An 8,139-nucleotide genomic window follows, 5' to 3' on the forward strand; every position below is an offset into this window, starting at 1 on the left:
ATATGAATTTAGTTTAATTCTTTAGGTTTAACCCATAGAGTCCGAATGAAGTCAAAACCCTACCCGTTTGTTTTGAATTGATTTTATCCCCTTTTAAATCTTGCTTATAGTTACTTTTATTTTAGTGAAATTTTGTTTTAGTTATAGTTTAAATTGTTCCCTTAAATCCAAAAGAATTCGATTGCTTCAACTTGAAAACGGTAGAAAACTTAGTGCTTAGCAACAATCCTTGTGGGAACGATACTCACTCATCACTCTATTACTTGTGCGACTAGTATACTTGCTACATTTGCATGTTGTAGGAAACACGCATCAAGTTTTGGCACCGTTGCCGGGGATTGAGTTTTAAGTTAACATTGAGTTTTTCTATAGTTAGCTAGATTGAAGTTTCAATTTTTGTTTTCAATTTTCAGCTGGTTTGTGATCTCATTTTCTTTCATTAATTCTGTGAAATTTATGCGAAGAGAGAGACGTAAGCAAGTGGTTCTTGTTGATCTAGGGATTGAGAGAACCGCCAGACGACTTAACAGAGAGAGAAGAGAAAGAGAGGATATAGTGGTTGAAACGGAAGAAATAGCTGTTGAAATGGCAGAACCAGAAAACAGGACACTAAGGGAATTCTCAGTTCCCATGGTTAATGGCAGTGGGTGGGTCGAGTATTACTAGGCCTATGGTGCAAGCCAACAACTTTGAGATTAAGCTAGCAATCATTCAGATGATCCAGCAGTCGGTAAGGTTTAATGGTCATTTGAAGGAAGATCCGAATCAGCATATTGCGAACTTCTTGGAAATTTGTGACACCTTCAAGTCAAACAGAGTGTCAGATGACGCCATTAGGTTGAGGTTATTCCCATTCTCATTAGGGGATAAAGCTAAGGGGTGGTTAATGGCACTACCATTGGGAACTATCACAACATGGAATGATCTAGCACAGAAGTTCCTGACTAAGTTCTTTCCTCTAGCAAAATCAGCAAAATTGAGAAATGATATCACATCATTTATACAAGATGAATTCGAGTCATTGTATGAGGCTTGGGAGAGGTACAAGGAATTGATGGGGAAATGTCCACACCATGGGTTGCTAGTTTGGCTTCAAGTCCAAACATTCTACAATGGATTGATAGGTAACGTGCAAACCATGGTGGATGTAGCATCAGGAGGAGCCTTGCAGAATAAGACACCAGAGGAGGCTTATGAGTTGCTTGAGGTTTTGGCAAGCAACAACTATCAAAGACCAAATGAGAGAGCAATAACAAGAATTTCTACTGGTCTTCATGAAGTTGATGCCTTCACAGCCATCTCAGCCCAACTCACGGCACTTCAGAAACAGTTGGGAAGTATGCAAGTAAATTCTATTCAAGCACCTCAACTAACTTGTGATTTTTGTGTAGGGAACCATGTGAACAGCAAGTGTCAAGTGGGGAACACATTTGTTTCGTCATCTTCATCATCGGAGCAAGTGAACTACTTGGTAGGAAATCAGAGGCAACCAAACAACCCGTATTCCAACACATACAATCCGGGGTGAAGAAATCATCCAAATCTGGCTTGGGGCAATCAGAACCAGCAAAATAATCAATGGAACCAAAAGACATTGCCAAATAACCAACCAGGGGTGAATAATCAACCGGGAGATCCAAGAGTGATAAAGTTGGAGGACATGTTTGGGAAATTCTTGCAGGAGACCGCGGGTTTTACGAATGAGACGAGGACGAATTTCAGAAATCAAGGGGCGTCCATTCTGAATCTTGAGGTACAGATGGGCCAATTGGTTGAGAAGATAAATGAGAGACTGCAGGGTTCCTTACCAAGCAACACAGTGACTAACCCACGTGAGCAAGTAAATGCAATTTCGTTGAGGTGTGAGACAGTTTTAGAAGAGGTGGAAAAATCAAGGAAAGAGGAAAATCCATCAAAGAAAAATGAAGAATCTGATGAGGAAGTTGATGAAGAAATCATTGCTGAAGAGAAACCACCCAGCCCAAGGAAAGATAAGCAGAAGCAAGAAGAGGGGAAAAAGAAAAGGAAAGAGAAATTACCATTCCCCGAGATACCACCAGAGTTGGCGCATCACACACCACCCATACCTTTTCCTTAAAGACTCAGAAAAGAAAATCAAGATAAGCAGTTTATTAAATTTCTTGATGTTTTTAAGAAACTGCATATTAACATTCCTTTTGCAGATGCATTGCAGTAGATGCCGAGCTATGTGAAGTTCATTAAGGAAATCCTATCGAACAAAAGGAAGTTAGAAGATGAGGAAACGGTGATGCTCATGGAGGAGTGCAGTGCCATTCTCCAGAAGAAGCTGCCCTCGAAACTCAAAGATCCAGGGAGTTTTACTATTCCTTGCACTATAGAAGATATCACCTTTGATCGAGTTTTATGTGACCTAGGTGCTAGCATTAACCTTATGCCTTTTTCTGTTTTCAGGAAATTAGGAATTGGTGAAGTGAAGCCGACAACCATATGCTTGCAACTTGCAGATTGATCAATAAAGCATCTGAGGGGCATTGTGGAGGATGTGTTGATTAAGGTGGACAAGTTTATTTTTCCTACGGATTTCTTCGTGTTGGACATGGAAGAAGACAAAGAGATTCCTCTTATACTGGGACGACTATTTCTGGCTACTGGAAGAGCTTTAATTGACGTTTAAGAAGGGAAGTTGATCATGAGGATGCAAGATGAAGAAAGAACATTTAATGTCCTTGAATCAATGAGAGCTCCACCTAAACAAGAGTCATGTTTAAAAATCAATGTGGTGGACCAGGCAAAAATTGAACCCTTCCAACTGAACAATCCTAAGGTGGAAATTAAGAGCTGCATTGTCAAACCGAATCAGTTCAAGAGTGAGGACCATAACGGAAGGGGTTACACAAAATTTCGAGATAAGCCACAGTCGAGCTTGTGTTTTCACAAGGAACGGATCTCTCAGCTCAAAAAGGGTGAGGGAAAGTCAAGAAAATGGGAAGCAGTAGGTGAGAAGAGTCAAACCACCCAAGTAATGACCAAGGGATGGAAATGGGTAGTGAAACCTCAACAAGGACGCTATGTGAAAAAGATCATCAGCAAAAGAAGCTCGAGCACAAAGGAATATTCCAGGATGTGATGTCTTGGATAATCCGGACTGACTTGAAAGATTAAGAGAGTCGAGCTGACCGACTATAAACAAGCGCTTCTTGGGAGGCAACCCAAGTGTTTTAATTTTTTTCTATTTTTTTTATTTCAGTGTTTTTGAGCGTGTTTGATTTTCTGATGAGTTTGAATGATTTTTAATTTTTGTGTTTTTGGGTGTTTCAGGTGAAGTTTTCAGTTAATGCAAGGAAAGAAAATGCTCCAGACTTTGCCGCGGCGAAGCACATTGTGTAAAAATAAGTTTTGAAAAGTCCTAGACTTCACCGCGACAAAGATTGTTCTTCGCCGGGGTGAAGAAACTTGAAAATATGTTGCAGCTCCTATAAGTTTTCACCCCGGCGAAGAATTTGTCTTCGCCGTGGCGAAGAAGGTTGGACGAAATTCCTCTAAGGCAAGTTCGCCGCGGCGAAGATTTTTCGCCCCGACGAAGTATTTTTATTCGCCGCGGCGAGACCTGGGTTTGAAATTAGGGTTCTATGAACGAAAAACTTTGCCACGATGAAGCTTGTTTTTCACTGTGGCAAAGACGGTTTTATATAAATACCCACTTTCATTTTTCATTTTTAACGCAAATGCTCAAACCCATTTCAGAGAAATTTTTTTTCAAACTTCAATCCAGAGCCTCCCCAATGATTTCCAAACAAAATTTCTCACTCGTTAACCTCCCTAAACACCAACCCAACGCATTTCAACACAAATTTTTGTGAAAAGTGATGAAAATTTTTGAGTTCAACGATTTGGGGGTTTTGCATTCTAGGTTGATTTTGGCTCAATTGGTGGCAAGTACTCCTTACTTTGGGTAAGATTTCACATTCTCTAAGATAGTTTCTCAAAAATTTTGAGTTTTAATTTATGGATCTGAAATTTGTGGATTGTTGGTGGATGTGCGAAGTTTTGGTAATTGTGCCTTTTATTTTGTTTGAGGAAGGATTGGGTGTGTGTTGTGTGATATTCAGGAGTGTGGGCTTTCAATTTTGAAGTGTTTGGTTGATTGTGAAAAAAATTATAGTTTGGGGGTTGAAGTGCAATTTTTTGGAAGTGTTGTCAATTTTCTTTTTCAGGTTTGAATTGGTTGTTGTGGGGAACCTAGGCTTGAATTTTTGGGTTGCGCTGTGAGTTGAATTATAGAAAATGGCACCCAAAGCGAAGGTTCCATACAAGGGAAATGGAAAGAAAGCGGACAACCGCTTCGTGAGTGAGGAGGCCTGGAAACGATATCAAAAGGCCATCCAAAGAAGAGATAAGGGCTTTGTTCCTGAGCGCGGATTGATCGTGAGTCAGGCTTTTGACTGGAGTCGAGGGAGACAATGGGAATTTTTTATGAGTGCTCCTGCACAACCAGCTGTAGAGTCGCTAGTAAGGGAGTTTTATGCCAATCTCCCGGATTGTGAGGAGGGGTACTGCATCATTGAGAGGGGTTGATGTGCCATTTATGAAAAACGTGATCAATGAGTTTTATACCCTGCCTAGGCTTTATCAGAATGAGTATGCAAGGTTTAGGGCGTCACAATTTCAGGATAGTATCATTCTTCCGGTCATTGGAAAATCAGATGCAACTTGGGCAATGTCGAAGAAAAAAAAGAAGACCATTAAGGGAACTTATTTGACACCGATGGCTCGACTATGGCAGTATTTTGTTAGTGCGAGGTTGATGCCAGAAACGCACTATAGCACGATAACTTACGAGAAGGCATTATTGCTTTATGCTATTGCCATAGGAAAGAGTATAGATGTGGGACGAATTATCTTTAACAACATTCATCATGCTACCAAACTAAGGCGATCAAGTTATTCTTTCCCATATCTCATTACAGCCTTGTGCATTAGAGCTGGAGCCAAGGTGGATGATGATGAGCAACGTATTCATGCTGCCCCCATCCTTGATTCAGATTATTTTCAGAAGCATCTTGAATGTCCAGAAGCTGAGCAACCAAGAGCAGGAACAAAAGGTAGAGAATCACACAAGGCCCTGTCACATCCTCCAACTCCACAGCTACACGGAAGGAGATGATACAGCAGATGATGGGTATGATGAAACGTATGGAAAAACGTCAGGATTGGTTGGCTGAGCAGACCCAGATGATGTATGATATGCAGAGGAGTAGCTTCAACAAGCTCAACGTTGACACTTCAGAATTCCAATGGGCTAACTAGGATTCAGATGAGTGGATGGGCTCCGAGTCGGAAGCGAAAGAAGACGAAGACGAGGGAGGCGAAGAATGAGCACTGGAGCACCTGTTTTGTTTTTCTTTATTTTTAGTTGATTTTGTTTTTCATTTCAAACATTAAACACAGTTTATATTTTTGTTTTGGGTTGTGGTAGTTGTTTTAGTTATTTCATTTTCTTTTAATTTGTAGTTTGTGCAAGGACGAGATTAGGTTGTAATACTTTCATATTAGTCAGTAGATTTTTCTAACCTAGTGGACACCACAATTTCAATTGTTTTGACAGATGTTGGATGATGGAAAGGTCACAGCTCGGGTGTGCATTGCAGAGCGAAACTTCACGGATTAATCAGGGAACTATCATGTACCTTTGTTATTATTATTTTTTTTTCTATTCCTAATTTATGCATAATGGGACATTGGGGACAATGTCATCTTTTGTTTGGGGGTAGGAAAATTAGAAATTTTTGATTTTGTTTATTTTACTTTGGTTTGATTGTTTTTGCCGATGATGAATTGTATTAATGAATGAAGCGAATTGGATTGTTGCGATTTTATTGTTGAGAAATGTTAAGCATTGCTTCAAGTTTAGGTTTATTGACTGAATTTTGATTGAGGTTTGTTGAGTGGTTCAACCACAATTTTCACTTTTTCGGCATGCATAGATTCATTTTATGTACTTAGGTAAAGTTTTGATAATGTTGGTGGACTCTAGAACCTAGTAGAGAAGTGCTTGAGGCGAAATTCTAGGTTAGACATGGTTGAGGAGATGATTTAGGCATTCTTTTTGGAACGTGTGAGCCTTTCTAGCCAACCCAGGTATGAAATTGTCCCTAGTCACCCATTTGAGCCGTATGAATTATTATTGCTTTATTTTTCTTGGCAACCCAAAAATTGTTCGATCCTTTAACCATAAACACTCTGTCGTACCCTTAGGAGAATTCGATCCTAATGCAAACACAAAGAACGAGAAGAGTTGTACGAATAAACTAAAAAAATAGTTTAGGGGTTGTGAGAAAGGCAATAAAAACAAAAGAGGTAGTTCACCTCAATTCAATTGATTTGTTATTAGTTTGCTAAAAAAAAAAAAAAAAAAAATTTTTGCCAAGTTTAAGGGTATCTCGGCTAGAAACCAGTAACTGCCTTAAAAACTGCCTAGCAGTTCTTGGCGACCTCTGGTTTAACAACGCCACGTACACCTAAGACGCACTTCCCCTGCTGCATATATGGTATCAGAAATAAGAAAGATACAAATTTGAGGGTTGTAAAATAGTGGACACGTTGATTGGTGGTTGAGAAGAAGTGGAGTTCGATTTGATTTGAGTGTTTGCATGAGGAAAACCGAGTTCTCTTACTTTGTTATTCCTATCCTTTTCATGGAACCCACTTCTCGAGCCTAGCGTTACAAGCTTATAAAGACCTTTTGATTCTTATCTTTGTCTAGTCCTCATTGGCGGAGAGTAGTTCGATATTTAGGCTTATGGAGTCTACCACCATTTGATAAACTTTGCATTCCTGCATAAAATAATCCGGGAAGTTAGACGGTGGATTGAAGTGGGGATTACCTACTCGGGGACAATTGAGAAAGAAAGTCGATGCAACTTATAACTTCTTGGAGTGTTAAACATTTTTCTATTAATAATTTTGCAACAACTTTTGAGATTGGTATAAATTCTAGGCAGTTGTTTTGTGAGTCGAGTCTTTTGTTTTTCTTATTTAATTTTTGTCATTTGCTATTTTGTGTTTTTGAAAGTTTGTGTTTTTCTTTTATCTTGTTTTGTACCTGATGCTCGGGGACGAGCATGTCCTTAGTTTGGGGGTATTTGATAATCCGAGGATTATACTAGTTTATTTAAGCTTTTAGGCTGGATTTCAGATACTTCTTAGTTATTTTTTGCCTGAATTGCTACTTAATTCCTTACATTTCGTGTCTCAGTTTAAAATGGAAATTTTGAGCGAATAAAGACAGATTTGGAGTTTCTGGACTTAGAAGCAAGCGGAGGGCAATTATGTAATTTCAGAATTCTTCAGGAAGCTTCGCCATGGTGAAATGAGCCAGTCATGCACCAGATTCAACTCCTTTGTCGCCGCGGCAAGATTCCTTCTTCACCGCGGCGAAGTCTGCATTCTCCAGTTTTTGTAAAACGCACAGTTTTTTTTTTAGGCTAAGTTTTAGGATTTTGGGCGAGGTATAAAAGAAATACTTAGTCTTTTTGTTTAGGGTTCGTGGAGAGATAGACAGCAGTTTTTACATTTTCTTAGATTTATTTTGAGTGATTTTGGATTAACAAAGTGTGAAGATTCGAGGTGAAACCAGTGAATTCGTCAATTGGGGAGATTCTTTTCCTTTTCTCTTGTTTCCATGATGTTGAACTTGGAATTTTTCGTTTCTTTTAATTGTTTTATTGATTTAGCCATGAACTAACCTATTTTGGGTTAGGGTTTTGATGTAGTTCGGATTCTAATGGGTTAGAGAGTTGATGATTATTAATTTCATATGAGTTTGCTTTGTTTGTGTGATTATTCTGCATTTATTGTTTTTATGTGATGAACATGATGAGATTGAGAGGTAATTCATGTTAAGCTTCTTGGGTAATCACCATTGTATTATTGGATGCTAGAGATAGATTCAAGAACCAATGAAATCAATCTAGGATTCTTGTGCTTAATGAGCTTAGATTTATTAACTTTCATTTTGTTGGGTGCGGAAGGTTAATAGGGAAGAGTGGAAAAACATAGCCTGAGGAGGTATGTTGGACACCTTAGAGAGTTTGATTTACAATCAATGCATGTGAATATGAATTTAGTTTAATTCTTTAGGTTTAACCCATAGAGTCC

General features: G+C 38.9%; 1 non-coding gene across 1 annotated transcript; it reads right to left on the bottom strand.

Moving 5' to 3' along the window:
- Positions 1-973: 973 nt before the first annotated feature.
- On the bottom strand, positions 974-1,080 carry LOC116117415. The gene has a single exon (XR_004125953.1). It is a non-coding gene; the product is annotated as a small nucleolar RNA R71 (small nucleolar RNA).
- Positions 1,081-8,139: the final 7,059 nt, after the last annotated feature.

Source organism: Pistacia vera, unplaced genomic scaffold (assembly GCF_008641045.1).
Source record: "Pistacia vera cultivar Batoury unplaced genomic scaffold, PisVer_v2 Contig807, whole genome shotgun sequence".
Lineage (NCBI taxonomy): Eukaryota > Viridiplantae > Streptophyta > Magnoliopsida > Sapindales > Anacardiaceae > Pistacia > Pistacia vera.